At 36.8% G+C, this 17,050-nt stretch overlaps 1 pseudogene; it reads right to left on the bottom strand.

Moving 5' to 3' along the window:
• Positions 1 to 324: 324 nt before the first annotated feature.
• On the bottom strand, positions 325 to 901 carry LOC121432333 (annotated as a pseudogene).
• Between the last annotated feature and the right edge of the window lie 16,149 nt (positions 902 to 17,050).

Raw genomic sequence — 17,050 nt, 5'->3', positions numbered from 1 at the left:
GGTTGGAATGTTGAGGTCTAGAGGTCTATTACCTTATCTCAGTTAAGCTTGAGCCCTCTGAATAGCCAGCCATTACTTGCCCACATCTGTGTCGGAATTAATATCCTCTGACTAAAAGAAAAATCTTTTGGAATCTATATAAAATGCAAGATGTTGACAGAGGTTTCTGTCCCACCCAGTCCTCCATCCATTTAGTCCCAAATAAACACACAGAGGCCTATATTAATCATAAACTGATTGCCCTAGTAGCTCAGGCTTCTTATTAATTCTTTTTTCTTTCTTTTTTTTTTCTTTACTTTTATCTGTATTTATTTCATGTTGAATTCATCCCCGTGCCATAAGTTTTTGTTTCTTCAGTTTTTTCTGGGATATCTTTTTCTTCTGTGCAACCTCCTCTTTTGGCTTTGGAACAATCTGTTCCTTTTCAGTGAGGATCATCTCGATGTGGCAGGGGGAGCCCATGTATGGGTTAATCCAGCCGTGAGCTCTGTAAGTTTGTCAGCGCATTTTAGGTGCTTTGTTCACCTGGATGTGCTCAATGACCAGAGAGTCCACATCTAAACCCTTCAGTTCAGCATTGCTCTCTGCATTTTTAAGCATGTGCAGCAAAAATTCTGCACTCTGTTTTGGCCACCGACCCTGCGTCCAGCCCCACTGTTTGGCCTGGGCGCACCTACCAACTCCACCATTGTACCACCATTGTACCACCATTGTACCGTCGGAATGGCACACACTGATTCTTCAAAGTGACATCTTTCAGATACTTGGTGGCTTTTCGGATATGCATACCCTTGATGGCCTGGGCCATTTCACGGGTGTTCTTAAAGTGAACCCGAAGGTTTGATCCTCTCGATTTGCATGGTTTTGTAGGGTTTTCTGGGTCAAGAAAGCAGCAAACCATCTTCACCGGTCACCTCTGGCCGCTGACAGGAAGAGAGCTTCTTATTAATTCTTATAACTTATATTAGCCCATTATTCTTGTCTGTGTTAGCCACATGGCTTGGTACCTTTTTTTGACAAGGCAGTCACATCTTGCTTGCTCTCTGTCTGGCTTCCTGTGTCTGGGGGAGGACTGCAGTCTGAAACTTCCTTCTTCCCAGAATTCTTGTTGCCATGCCTCTACTTCCTATCTGGTCGCCCCTCCTCTACTTTCTACCTGGCTCCTGGCCAATCAGCATTTTATTAAAAATACAAGTGACAGGACAAAAGACCACTGTCCCACAGCATCAAAACCTCTAGTTTCTATCAACCTAAAAGGTTTTCATCAGTTAGCATCTGAGGCCTAGAGAGAACCACTTCCCTGTATTGCTATAATCACTTCTGTAAGGTGTCCACCAGTGTATTTTAAACTTGTCTTGACTTAGGTCTTTCTTTCTTCTGTAAAACTATGTAACTGCTTCCACATTGGAATATGAAATTCAGGGTAAATATGTGTTCCCATGGTTACTCATTTACAGCTCTAGAGTAAGCTATCTCTTATTTCTTTTAAGGCAAGAGTTATATTTTTCATTGACAACTGCAAGTTTATCAATTTCTTCCTTTACAATGATAAAGAATGTTTTTTCAGTGTTTTATCAGTGTCCTCTTTGTGAAATAATCTAAATATGAGTGCAAGAATTAAATTTCAGTAAATTGAAAAAGGAGTCGACCACTAATTGATTTGTAATTAGATTTTCACTTGCCACCATTTCTGTAAATAGACATGCTAACAAGACTTCAGATTTTCCTTATAAATATCTCCAGGCAACCAAAAATAAAGACAGACTTGAGACTATTTATCCTTTGATTCAAAATCCATTTAATCTGCTTACTCATCCACACTCTCAGAAATTTACTGTGAGATCTATGAACAGGGTCTTTTACCAAACATATTAATAGTAGGAAGGGAGAATCCAAAAAGAATTTTGTCATCTCTTTTCTTGTTATCATTCAGTTAGTTAAATACTTCTTACACTGCTTTGGACATAAGAAGTAGGGTCTGAACTGCTTTGGACAAAAAATGGGTAATTGCATAACCAGAAATCTGTAGAAGTTTCTGTCTGCTAACAACCATAACAACCAGAACAAATGAGGGCATGCCCCTGAGCAATGGACCCCTGGGTTGATGGTGTGATCTAATTGCAGACAGGTTTATTCTAGCGTTTGGGTCCCTGACTTCCCCTTTTTCTGTAAATCAGAGTATTTGCATAAGGAGAGTTCCACTCCTAAATTCTGCCAGCTCCTTTGAGATGTGAATTTTCCGTCGTTTTATAACCTAGGACTGTTTTGTACCTTAGAAATAGAACACTCAAACTGGAGTCCCAGTGGACTGAAGATACTCAGATTCTAAAAGGAAACACTTCTAGACCTACCTTCAACAACAAAAAAACAAGAGCTCTTCTGACCAGCTGTGTCTTAACTTTCAGGAATTTGTCTTCTAACTCATTCTAGCCCTCCTAACTTTTCCAGATTTTTTTTCCCATAAACCATGAACTGAAATATCTTCTTTTCTTTCTGTAATACTTTTGATTATTCTTCATTGCCTGTTCACTTTTGGAGAGTGCAATTTTATTTGATAATAATAAATAATAAGGTGTTTTGTTTGAAACACTTTTAGATTGTGTTTAGTTTGTGTGTGTGTGTGTGTGTGTGTGTGTGTGTGTGTGTGTGTGTAGTGGTTCAATGTCTAATCTGTAAAGGATGAGAAAATAGGTGTGTATGGAGGATATCAACATGTTAGTTCCTTAATGAAAGTGAAGAAGGGCACTTTTATTCCTTCTCTTACATCCTTGGAAGCTGAATTCAGCCTCACCCTGTGTCACACCTTGCTGGAGTCTGAGTCTGGAATCTTCAAAGAATATTCATGTAAGTAATGGAATGCAGCAGGTTCCAGTCTGGGAACTGGTCTCTGGGACGTCGCAGGGCAGTAGCAGTCAGCAATACTGTGCCAGCGGTGATCCTGCAGCCATTTCCATTCCACAATTGTCTTTTGAAAAGTAAAAGGGCTTAGCCAGTTTTTCTGAGGTCCAGCAATTTTTGGTCATGATTCTGATACTGATCTCTTCCCTCAGATCTATTCTAGCTATCCCCTGACTTAGTTTCCCTGTATTTCAAAAGAAAATTGGAAATAGATCAATATGTGAAAATGAATTTCTTTTACTGTTTGGCCAAACTGAAGGGAAAAGGAAACTCCATTCTTTTGCATTTTGTCTGTATCTATGTCTGTCTTAAAATGGGTAGACTACATGTAACGAACATCAAAATACCCTTAGTTTTTCCTGTGAAACTGAAGTACCCATTTCCTCAGAGAAAGGACTCACACTGGGTTTTATCCAAAGTTAGGATGATTTTTTTTACTATTATTCAAATCCTGGTCTGAGAAAAGTGGGTAGACATTCAGTCTCAAAATTATCAATTTTTCAAACAGAAAAATAGTCTCGGGTTTTGATGGGGTGGTGGATGCAAAGTCCTGATCTTTTCTGGGCTGTAGAGTTCTTGGGCCACAGGTCCATTCCTTTTATAGGTAGAGAAGAATCCTTCTGTAGAGGTTTTTGTAATTCTACTGGGGGCCTAAGATGACATTCTGATAGCTTAAGACAGGAATACAAGTGTCTCTTTTCAGAATTTGGTGTACCTTCTCTTCATTGGGGTTTGAGTCCATTCTCTCAGCATAGTGCTTAACTTTCCCAAAAACTCTTGTCATTACTGGATATTTTTAAAATGCTTCATGCTCTTTTGTAGTAGGAAGAGTGGTAGGACCCAGCTAGTTTATACCCAAAATAACCACACAGAAATTGTATTAATTTAAATCACTGCCTGGCCATTAGCTCTAACCTCTTATTGGCTAACTTTCCCATCTTGATTTAACCCATTTCTAATAATATGTATTTCACCATGAGGTTGTGGCTTACCAGGAAAGATTCAGCATGTCTGACCTGGTGACTGGCTCCATGGTGGCAATCACTTTCTGTTCTTCCCAGCATCCAGTTCTTTCTACTCTGCCTACCTAATTGCTGCCCTATCAAAAGACCAATGCAGTTTCTTTATTCAACCAATGTAAGCAACACAAATACAGAAGGACCTCCTATACTACTCTTTAAGTGATCAAAAGTCAGATTGCTTTATAATTGAAACAACTATTAAGAGATAGAAGTGATTGAAGTGGTCAACCTCCAAACAGCCAGCAGACATGGAGTGGGCCTAGGAGTGATGCTAAGACAAAGAAGATTTGGTTTCATTTTCACTGCATCTCCAGTGTGTGTGAAATGAAACCAAAGCTGAGTCATTTTATCCTTTTGACCTTCAGTTTCTTCATCCGAAGAAATGGCAAAGGTCAATAATTCATCCATGTCTTTATTCTCAAAGGTCAATCAGAGGCAAAGCAGGAAAAGAGATAGACAAATTTGAAATGGAAAATAGCTCTCTAGCCTGAAGTGGCCAAGGAAAAGGGCCAGTGGGAGGTTTATTAGATGGATTATTAGATACACATTCATCTAAAAAATAATTTCTAGCTACAGACAGGAAGTTTTAAAAACAAAAAAGGTTATTATTGATAGGTGAATTACAAATGGAGAAAATGTAAAAGGAGAGGCTACTGTTAAAGCAGTTATACTGGCAATGACAGGATAATCAGCACCCCGACTTCCAGTGGGTCTTCAGTCAACTGTTATTAAGAACTTGCCATCACTGAGACATTGAACAATGGTGAGAACAGAAATGTTCAATGTGTTCTTTTCCCCTATGAGAGAAGTACATGGTGGCATATCCACTGAGTCAATTTTTTTTTCTATGTATCAACACACATCTCTACCATGTATTCCCTAAGGCCCCAACAGGGAGACTGATTCTCCATTTATCTCTGCATAGGCTTTACACAAATACATACAACTGAGCTCATGGCATTATGCTAATTTTGAGCACTAATTCAAGCCTCTAATCAAATAATTGATTACCATATAAGTTTTTTATTTTTATTTTTTTCCTTAGAGGTTTATTATGCTTTAATTAAATTTCATTTTTATTACTTTATATATAATACCAATCAAAATTTCCACATCCTCCCCTCCTCCCACTTCCCACCTGCTCCCACACATACACTCCCCCACCCCCTCCAGTCCTAAGAGAGGGCAAGGTACCCTTGCCCTGTGGGAAGTCCAAGGCACTCCCCCTACATCCAGGCTTAGGAAGATATGCATCCAATAAGAATAGGATCCCAAAAAGCCAGTACATGCAGTAGAGACAAATTCCAGTGCCATTATCATTGGCTTCTCAGTCTAATCCAATTGTCAGCCACATTCAGAGGGACAAGTTTGATCCCATGCTCGTTCTTTCCCAGTCCACTTGGAGAACTCCCATTAGCTCAGGCACATTGTCTCATTGGATGGACCAACCCCTCGTGGTTCTGACTTCCTTGCTCATATTCTTCCTTCTTCTGCTCTTCAACTGGATCTTGGGAGCTCCATTCCAGTGGTCCAATGAGAGTCTCTGTCTCTATCTCCATCTATTGCAGGACAAAGGTTCTATGGTGATATTCAAGATATTCATCAGTGTGACTATGGGACAAGGCCTGTTCAGGTACCCTCTCCTCCACTGCCCAGGGTTCTAGCTGGGGTCATCCCTGTGAGCTCCTGGGAACCCTTCCACAGCCAAGCCTCTTGCCAACCCCAAAATGGCTTTCTCAATTAAGATATCTCCTTCCCTGATCCCATATCTATCTTTCCTCCATCTCAACCATCCCACTCCCCCAAGCTCTCCCCAACCCTCATCCTTTATTGAAACATTTGACTCAGTATTTTAGTTAGGGTTTCAATTGTGAAGAGATACCATGACCACGACAACTCTTATAATGGAAAAACATTTAATCAGGGTGACTTACATTTTAAGAGGTTTAGTTCGTTATCATCAAGGTACAACATAATAGAATGTAGGCAGACATAGTACTAGAGAAGAAGCTGAGCATTGACTATCTTAATTCATAAACAATAGAAAGTAAACTGAGTTCCTAAGCATTTCTTGAGCATAGGAGACCTTAAGAATGCCTGCCTTCAGAATGATACACCCCCTGCTACAAGACCACACCTACTCCAACAAAGCCACACCTCCTAATAATGCTACTCCCAGTGAGTTTATGGGAGTTTATTCCCAGCCAATTACATCCAAACTATTATATACTCACCTTCAAGAAACTTCAATGGAAGATAATAACATTAATGTCTAGGATTATCATATAAATCACATAAATTAATGCACACAAGAGTTTCACAATGTTTTGTATTCAATGATCATTGCTTTTTATTTTTTATATTTTAATAAGATTATTAAATTTTGTACATTATAATTTATATATGGTTACATCATTTTCTCCCTACCCTTTCTTTTCTCTGGCCCCTCGAAATTAACCTCCCTCCAAAACCTTTCATGCCCCACACTTACTTTAAAATCAGTAGGCTTTTCTTCCCTGATTACTATTGCCCCTCTCTCTCTTTATCTCTCTCTCTTTTCTCTCTCTCTCCTTATCTCTCTCTCTCTCACACACATACATACACTCACAGATACACGCATATACATATGCATAAATATATAAAAACAAATTGCTTAACTGTTTAGTATGGTTTTGTGGTGTGTGTGTGTGTGTGTGTGTGTGTGTGTGTGTGTGTGTGTGCGTGGTTTCAGGGCTGAGACTTTGTATTGGGTAAGTAATTAGGGCCTCATCTCTAGAAAGGCTAACTCTTCCTCTCAAAAGTCATCTATTTCCTGTAGTTTCTTCTTCAGAGAGTGAGCTTGTAAGATTTTCTCCCATAGCTGTTAGCATGTTTGTTTTTATTTCTAGTGTTCAGATCTTGATTATGCAGACATTTCTGTGTGAGACTGTTTCACAGAAAGAAGACTCTGGTATTCTGGTTCTTACACTCTTTCTGTCCTCTCATCAGCAATGTTCCTTAAGCCATAGATGCAAAAGCTGTGATGTAAATGTATTCACTGTGTTTGGGATTCCCATGATCTCTATATTGTATTCAGTTGTGGTTTTCTGGATGGTCTACATTTGTTGTAAAAAATGTTTCTTTGATGACATGTGATTCCTGTGAAGGTATAAGGAGAGGATACAGAATGTAGTAAGGAAATATTTGGTCTAGAAAAGTGGTAATAATAATAATCTTTTCTAAGATCTATGAATCTATCATTATCTTTTTCACTATCATTGAAAAATTGGCTAGGAGTTTAATACAAGTCAGTTTCCCCTCATGTTGAGTACAATTAGATAGGTATTAGGAATAACCAATATTTGAATGTATTTACTATAGCTTTATGGTGTACTGCCATGTAACTATTGTGGTTTGTATGTGTCACAGCTGAATAGTACTATTAATTACTCCTCTCCTTTGGCAATTTTCATAGTACTTTTGTTGTTGCTGTTGTTGTACCATGGTAGCCATACTGCAGGCAGGAAGGAAGTTTTCAGTTTGATCAAAGATGAGTAATCTGAGTTATGTTTCCTGAATATATAGTGTCTTCAACAATAAGTCTGTCCTTTAACTTTTGAGATGTAACTAAGGACAACAGCGATAACCTACACTGCTTGGGGAGTCACATGGGATAGAATCAACCATTCTAAAGGAGACTTTTCATACTTGGTATTGGAATTTTTTTAGTCTATGCTTCACATAGGGGAGTACTGGTAACCCTATTGGCATTTCTTCTTTAATGTGTTCTTATTTCTTTTTTTGTGTGTGTGGTGTGTGTTTGTGTGTGTGGCGAGTGAGTATGAATGCATTTGTATGTGTGTGTACACATATTGTACTAAGAACGTGTGATTTTAAGTAAATACAGAATGATAAGATTCCTTGAGACTCTATTAAACAATCATTCTATTATCTTTACTTCCTCCTTCATTCTTCACCTATCTTGACATTCTGCTACTTCCCAATTGGACCTCCCCTACTCATTTTTATCTTGCCCACTTCATATCACATATTACCTCACTCAATATATTTTCTAGGCTTGTTTCTTTGTCTGAATTTTTCATGATTTCATGATTTTTCTTACAAATGAAGAGTATTCTATTATGCTTGTGTACCATGTTCTCATTATCCACCCATCAATTAAAGAATATTTTGGTAGTTCCATTGCCTAGCTTTTGTGAATAAACATGACTGAGCAAGTGTTTCTGCTGTGGGATAGAAACTCCTTTGTGTCATGGAGTGAGATAGCTCAGGCATATGGTAGATTTATTTTTACAATTTTGATGATTCTCCATACTAATTTCATAGTGGTTGCATTTCTTTGCATTTCCAATAACAGTGAATGAGGGTTCACCTTTCTCTTAAACCTCTCCAAGCAGCATTTATTGTCAGTTGCTTTTAGGATCTTAGCAATTCTGAGTGCTATATTTCTTAGCCATTTTTATTTCATCTATTGAGGGTTTTCTGTTTAGATTCATAGCCCCCATTATTAGTTTTGTGTTGTTTTCTTGACTCTAGGTTGTAAGTTCTTTGTATATCCTAGAAATTAATCCTCTGTTAGATGTCAAGTAGGCAAAAATTCTGTCCCATTGTATGGATTTTAGCTTTACATAGTTTATTGTTTCTTTGGCCTTACAGTAGCTTTTTGGCTTTATGAGATCCAAGATAACAAATGTGGGGCTTAATTCCTGGACAAATGAAGTCATATTTAAAAAGGTTTTTTGTACACATAAATTATAGAGGGTTCTGCCTAGCAATATTTCCACTTCAGGTTTAAAATTGTTGTCTTTGATACACTTGCATCTAAATTTTGCAGAGTGATTGATATAGATCTAATTCCACTCTGAAAGTTGACATCCACTTCTTCCACAACCATTTGTTAAAGAAGTCTTTTCTCAACTGCATTTTTTTTCTCTTTTCAATTATCATAGAGCAGTAGTAATAAGTGTATATATATATATATATATATATATATATATATATATATATATATATATTTGCATTATAGTTTTTGATTGGTCTATAGGCCTACTTTTGTACCAGTACCAATTTACTTTTATTACTAAAGTTTTATAATATATTTTGAAATCTAGAATGGCAAAACTTCCAGTGCTATTCTTTCTTCTAAGTATTGATTTGGGTCTTTTCTAGTTCCAAATGAACTTCAGGAGAGCTATTTTCTATTTTTGTGAAGAATGTTATAGATATTTAATTGGGCATGCATTGAGTCTATAAAATAATTTTGTAGAAAAGTTTTTTTTTTTCACCATGTTAATTCCTCAGATCTAGAAGCATGGAATGTCTTCCAATTTTGTAATGTCTTTCTCAATTTCTTTCTTCATAGATTTCTAGTGTTCATTGTATAGACCTTTCACCTTCTTGGTTAGATTTATTGAAAGATATTTAACTGTCTCTGATGGCATTAAAATTGGGAGAATTGCTGGGTACCATACATATTTAATCCCAGCACTCAGGAGGCAGAGGCAGTCAGATCTCTGTGAGTTTGAGGCTAAACTGGTCTACAGCATGGGTTCCAGGACAGGCTCCAAAACTATACAAAGAAATCCTATCTCAAAAATCAGAAAAAAAGAAAGAAAATGGGAGTCTAACTATACTTTCCTTTTTTATGGTGTTTGTTGTTAGTGTATAAAAAGGCTAATACTTATCTTAAATTGATTTTGTACATTACCACTTTATACAAATTGACTGTTTCTGATGGAATTTTGGGGCCTCTTATATAAACACTGTATCATCTGCAAATAGGGATAATTTGACTTTTTCTATTTATATCCTTTAATGTCCTTCTCTTTACATAGTGTTCCTGTTACTGTTTTCAATATCAAATTGAAATTCAAAGAGAAGAGTGTTTTGTTCCTGGCTTTAATGGGATTGCTTTAGGTTTTGTTTTTCCTTTTGTGTCATATAAAGATATTATACTTGGTATTCTCATTTTATCCTCCTCTCTGTAGGACTTTTTTTTTTTTTTTTTTTTTGAGACAGGGTTTCTCTGTAGCTTTGGTGACTGTCCCGGAACTAGCTCTTGTAGACCAGGCTGGCCTCGTCTATAGGACTTTTATTCTGGATAGAACTGTCAGAGGCTTTTTCTATGAGATGATCTCAATTTTCATCTTTAATTCTATTAATATTGTGCATTATCTTTATTGATATACATTTATTGAACCAAATCTGTATTCCTAGATAAAATAAACTTGGTTGTGGTGACTGATGTTCAGGATATGTGCTTATATTCAGTTTGCTATTATTTTATTAAAGATTTTGCATCTCTCTTTATCAGAAGTATTGGTCTAATAGATTGGAAATTTTGTTTTGTCTTTACCTGATTTGGGTTTTAGGGTGATGAGGGCATCATAGTTTGGGAGTGATATTTCTATTTTTGTGCTTTTGAATAACTTAAGATTTCTGTGTTATATTTTTTTCTTAAAATTCTGGTGAAATTGGGGCTGGAGAGATGGCTCAGTGGTTAAGAGACTTATACTGATGGGCAAGGAATTATGTAAAAGGATGGTAAAAGAATGAGATAACAGTACCTCTCTTTCTTGGAAAAGTTAGAACATACAGAACTACTGTGTTGTCACATGACCAAGGACAAACAGAGTGCAGGGGTAATGAAGAACTTCCTTCATCCAATGACCTTTGACAGATGGACCATGCTTGGAGTTGCCTTGGTTACCAAAAAGTGTCTGATCTGACCACTTGCTCTCCTCTGTTAGCTACACCTGGATGTTGGATTTTGTTACTGTTCCTTTTTGTGATCCATGGGTTTCTCTTTAATAAAGAACACCTTATTATACCCTATTAGGAGCTAGGGAGTAGTGCAGAATTGATTTGCATTCCCTTTCCTCTGATGTGCTCTTCTTCATCTGCAACCTAAGCCCAGCATGGGAACTAGTCCATGCTTACCCAGACCCCACCCCCATCCACCTCCTACACACCCCCATCCCACAGCCCTGAAGCTCTCCTGGTTCACCAGTCAGGGCATGTTTCTTACCCATGGCCCACATGATGCTGCATAAGTCCCTGACTTTCCCCATGGCATTCTGCCATTCTTTTTTTCACATCATGATCCTGTAGCATTACATCAGCTGACTGCACACATCTTTAAAAGATCAAATCAAAGCAGCAAATCTTTTCTTTCTTTTTAAATCAAATCTTTATTTTGATGGTATCCATAGCTTTGTCACTCCTGTGGGAACAAGAGAAAAAAAAAAACCCACCACCACCACCACCACCACCACCAACAACAACAACAAACCCTTCTCCAAACTAGCACATATCCTGGTTTCCATTTTGAGATCAACAGATCCTTGAAATACACTGATTTAATTTAGAAGATTTTTCTGTTATCCAATATCTCTCTGCTCCTGTTGTTTCTTTCTTATTAGCATTAAGAAAATTCAGAAGAGGTAATTTCCATCGTTTTTTATTTGTTTAACATATCCCTTATAGTTTGATTTGATCTTTCTATAACTGCCTGATGTGTAAGATTGTTTGATTTACCTGTAATATGCTTTTTTATTATAATAAGCAAAAACTATTTTTTAAATGTATGTTGGATCATCATCTGTCCTTATTTGTGCAGGTATACCCATGATGTCCATAACTTTTAATAAATGTGTGATTATTGAATCATCCTTTTCTAAGATCAAGGCAGTTACCCATTGAAAACCTGAATATGTGTCAATTGTGTGATGTACATATTTTAATTTTTTCAAGTTATGTAAAGTGGAACATATTAATCCGCCAGATTTTATTGCTTTGAGTACCATTTGGGTTACTCCATGCAGGTAGCAGTGTTTGCTTATAGAAACAGCTAGTAGGACATCTCTTTATAATCTCCTTAGCTTGTTGACATGAGAAAGAAAACTCTTTCCTTAAACCTTTGATATTGACATGATTTTTTTTATAAAATTTTGAGGACTTAAGCACACTTTCAATCAATAATCGATCAATTTCTGCATTACCTTGTCTAGAGGGCCTGGCAGACAGCTATGTGATTGAATGTGTGTTATGTATACAGGACAAAGTCTATTTCTGATTATATCTTGAATCTGAATAAATAATGAAGTCAATTTTGTATAATTTGGTATAAATTTAGCAGTTTCAATATAAAAGATAGCTATTTTGTATATTTCAAATCAATAACTATATTAAGAGGTTCTTTAAAATTCCTTAGTACCATGAAAATAGCATATAACTCAGCCTTTTGGACAGAATTATAAGGGTTTTGTTCCACCTTACTTAAATCTTTTAATTTATAATTGGTCTTTCCTGATTTATTTACATTAATATAAAATGTATGGGCTCTAGTTATTGGTGTGTCATGTACAATGAGGGGTAAAATACAAGTATTTCTCTTTGTAAGGTTCATTCTATCACTTTTGTGATTGTTGCTATTAATCTTTAGAACAAGGTCTTTGCCAGGGTTCATTGTCTTTCCATATTTTTTAAAAATTTTATCAGTAGTAAAAGACACTATAATCTCTCGTGGGTCTATTCCAGCTAGTTGACGACGTCTCAATTTTCCTTTCATGATTAATTTAGGGACCTTTTTCATGTAAGTTTTTAATCTTATACTTGGTTTGTATGGTAAAAAAAAATCCATTCTGAGGTATTATCTTTTTTCTGCATTGAAATTCATGTAGGGGAAATTCTGGAAGGCAATATGACTAGATTGCATTTAAGATTTGTATCCACCCTATCCACTTGTACCTCCTGTAATTTCTCTTTATGGGGTCTATTTTGTAGAATTTCCCATGTACTATTAAGTAGAATATGCATTCATTGGCATTTAGGTAGACTACTCTGTAAATATCTGTTATGTTCACTTGATATACATGCCATTTAATTCTGAGGCTTCTATTTCTTATTTGTTCAGATAACCTATCTGTTAGAGAAAGTAGAGTGTGGAAAATACCTATTATTGTTGGGTTATGTTAATCTCTTTCTTTAATTCTACTAAGCTGCTTGCTATGAAATTGGATGCACCAGAGTTTGGTGCATGTATATTATTATTGAACTACTATATTGATTCATTGGTCCCTTGATTGGTGTGAATTATCCTTATTTTTCTCAACTGATAATTTTATTAGAAATTATTTCATCAGATGTTAGGATGGCAATGTCATCTTACTTCCTTATCCCATTTGCTTGGATTACTGTCTAGAAGAGCAAGGAGATTCCTGGTGCTTATTGGCTCACCAACCTAGCCAATGATTTCAGTGGGTGACCCTGTTGCAAAAATTAGGGTGGATAATAATTAAGGAAGACAGCCAACTTCCATTTCTGACCAGTGCACATATGTTCACTCACATAAATGCACACATATGCACCCACCCCACACACATACACACATGAAGTTGAATGTGGTGAACATTAGTTTCCACCAAGGCAGCAGCCTCCCTCTGTTGCCAAGGCAACATCATAACCTCTTAGCAGGTATCTCTCCAGTGTCAGTTATGAGACATGTTTATCCCTTAAAAGAGCCTCCCATGCATAGCTTGCTCTCTTGCTTCTTGTTCCTCTCTTGACTTTCTTGCCTCTTTCTTCCTCCATTCTTTCTTATTTCTTGCCTTTTGCCTCTTCTCTGATCTATTGGTATGGGAGGTCCTTCTGTCTATGTATTGCTTTTATTGGTTAATGAATAAAGAAATGCTTTGAGCCTATGGCAGGGGAAAACAAAACTATGTGGGGAAAGCTAGGCTGTATGCAGGGGGGAAGAAGAAAGGAGTCAGAGAGATGCCATGGATCTGCCACTGGAGATAAACATGCTGAAACTTTGCTGGTAGAGTACAACATTATGGTGATATACAGATTAATAGAAATGGGTTAAATTAAGATGTAAGAGTTAGCTAATAAGAAGCTAGAGCTAATGGGCCAAGCAGTGATTCATTAATACAGTTTATATGTGATTATTTCAGTGCTGGGTGGCTGGGATGAACAAGGGGCTTTCTCCTTGAAACAATCTGTCTGTCTGTCTGTCTGCCTCTCTCATTTTCCCACTTAAATATGGCCTTCTGGTCTTTAACTCTTTCTTCCTCTCCTCTCCCAATAAATCTCTTGCATTAACTTTGTTGTTCATGGTATGTTTGCTTAGTGGCATACCTTGGCAGGGCCCACCAAAAGGTACCAACTCTGCCTTTCTTTTCTTTTTTTTGAAATTATTACAGTAAACATGCCTGTAATCCCTGTATTAGGAAAACTAAGCTAAGACTGGAAGTTCAAGGACAGCTTTGGTTATACACAGAAACTACTTGAAAACAAAAATGAAAACAAACCATCCCACACATACAGATTATATGGTCAGGCAGGCAGCAAGAGCAAGTGGATGGTGAGATGGAAATTCATGGTTTTTAAATTTTTGTATTTTTTTAGAACTCCATCTAATTATGAGCTCAAGTTAAGAAATTTTACAACAAAGTCACAAATATTATTGCCTAGGAAACCAAGTCATGTTGTATATGCAAGTAACACCAGTAAAAATAATGTTTTCCATATCAGGAGGAAGAATTATGCAATTTACTTAACTTCAAGAGTAAACAAAAATATGAGGCTATATCTTTGCCATGTGATTAAATATAAATTGCTACAAAGTTAAGAAACTCATTGACTCCAATCAATAAAACTTCCAATTAATAAAAGATCCTCAGAAATTTCAAAATATGTACTCTTGGCTAAGAAAAATTACAATGTAGAAATCTACATGAAGACTAGACACTTTTTATGTTCTCCTCCTTCCATCTCATCTTCACCCTTCTCTTTGTTTATCTCAGTCTTTCTTTGCTCTGACTCTCTATATTTTGCATAACTATACATCTATTCCTTGTCTCTATGAAAACATTTTTTCACCCTTTCATGAGTAATACAGCTCCTAACTTCTACTTACCTGGTTTGCCTCACTATATCTAACAAATGATACAGAACTAATATCATCAACATTTTTCAACCTCTAAGTTCCTAGGAAATAAAACTTGATGAGTCTGCTATAGAGCACTTATATATCCTTGTCATTTATGGCTAGAATATATAACCCAATGAGAGAGTGAGAAAGTCTTCTACTTTTTTGTTCTTTGACAGAGGAGCAATGGGGGAAAGAGAATTCTCAGAGGAAAAGGCTATATCTGAAACTTACATAAAATTATTCTTATATCTCTTAACTTTAAAATAAAATCCATAGTTCTCGCTATGTCTAAATTCCAGAAAGAAATTAAATACATTGAATGTTGATAGTTTTTGAAACACAAATCATAGGAATATGACTCTTCATGATCAAAATGACAACAAACATCTAAAACAAGAATGATCTTTAATAAACTCTCTGAATATCCAGAAGCCTTTGCAATCTCCTGCTCTCATTCTTCCTAAAATCAGTGTAGTTAGGTCAAACATTCCGAAGATTCATAGTACCCAAATGCACAAATATTTGAGAAAATATCTGCCCAAATTTAATATAATTTTAATTTTTACTTTGGTGCACCTGGTGATACTTTTCCATGCCTGAGAATGGATCATGTGATACAAAATGAATCCTACTTTAAGAGTTTTATTAAGAGAGGGAGGATGAAGAGAGAAAGAGGACAATAGAGTGGCCTGTCTAAAATTAGTATGGAGAGAGAGAGAGAGAGAGAGAGAGAGAGAGAAATGTAGCAGGAAATCTGCATTTAACGGCCGTCTATCTCATGCACACAGGGATTTACATAGGTATGTTATGTAGAGATTGTGTGACCACACTACACATAGATTATGTAGGGTTTAAAGTGAGGCAGTTTGTCTGAGCACTGTTAGTGCATGCACAGCCATACAACCTGGAAGTACTAATTGTTGACAGAGGTTTCTGTCCCTCCCAGTCCCGCAGCTGTTCAGCACCAAAGAAACATACAGAGGTCTACATTGATTATAAATTTTTTGGCCTATTATCTCAGGCTTCCTATAACTCCTATGACTTATATTAGCCTATAATTTTTGTCTGTGTTAGCCATGTGGCTTGGTACCTTTCATCAGGGAAACATTCGCATCTTGCTTCCTCTTTGTCTGGGTGATGATGGTAGACTGAATCTTTTCTCTTCCCAGAATTCTCTTGTTCTCATTGCACTGCCTCTCCTTCTTGCCTGGTTTCCCTGCCTATACTTCCTGTCTGGCTACTGACTAATCAGCATTGTATTAAACACATACAAGAAACAAATCTTTACAGGGTAAAAACATAGTCCCAATGATGATAGCCAATGGGAGCTCTGAATATGATTGAAAATGCCAACATTTCACCATCTTTTTTTTTTTATAAAAATTGGAGGGAGGGCTAAGTGAAGAAGGCTGGTTAGAATAGGGGCATCGGGTCTCTCAAAACTTCTTCAAGCTGACTTAGTGGGGGCCAGTCATGTCTGGGGAGCTTTTTCTGAAGAGTCCATAACTTTCTCATGGTTTGAGACACATGGAATTGTCTTGCTGCTAGCTTGGACTCAACAAGATGCTGGCAAGGCAGAAGACAGAGTTTAGAAAACTTTGTTTAGATCCTGTTAATTAGGGGAAGAAGGTCTCAAGATGGAGTGGGGGGTTCCCCACAGGTCCCAAGATGAAGGAAGGGGTCCCCAACACAAAGAAAATATTGAATGTTACTTATCTTGGGTGAATCTGATTTGTTCTGGTGGGTCCAATTTGGCTCTCTGGAGCTTGTAAGAGTTCTTTTAGGTTTGTAACAAAGATGGTTAGTGTTTAGTATTCATTTAGAACTGGTTTAATAGTTTATTAGAATTTTATTGCTTAGCCGGATAGTGTTAGCATCCTGGACAGTCACATAGCAAGAGAGGGAGAGAAAGAGAGAGAGATTATTAATTGAACCTTTTAATTTTTATCTGAGACAAACCTTAGGGATCCTGGTATCACCTTAACATGTTAATAAACCTGTTATATTAAAATTTGTTTTGTGAGTTTCCTTTTTGAGTGTGCATATCTCTGAAGTGTTACCTGGGCATCTCTGACAGTCTTTATTCCTCTGGCTCTGTGGCTAATGGTGGTTCCTGTAACAGCAATTGAATAGTTATTGGAAAATTGAATATGTCATTGAAGACACAGGTAGAAATTGATAAAGCAAATAGAAG

This window comes from Microtus oregoni, unplaced genomic scaffold (genome assembly GCF_018167655.1).
Source record: "Microtus oregoni isolate MIOR12 unplaced genomic scaffold, Mior012 000034F_ref0000314, whole genome shotgun sequence".
Classification (NCBI taxonomy): Eukaryota; Metazoa; Chordata; class Mammalia; order Rodentia; family Cricetidae; genus Microtus; species Microtus oregoni.
This window is presented reverse-complemented; position numbering and strand designations above follow the sequence as displayed.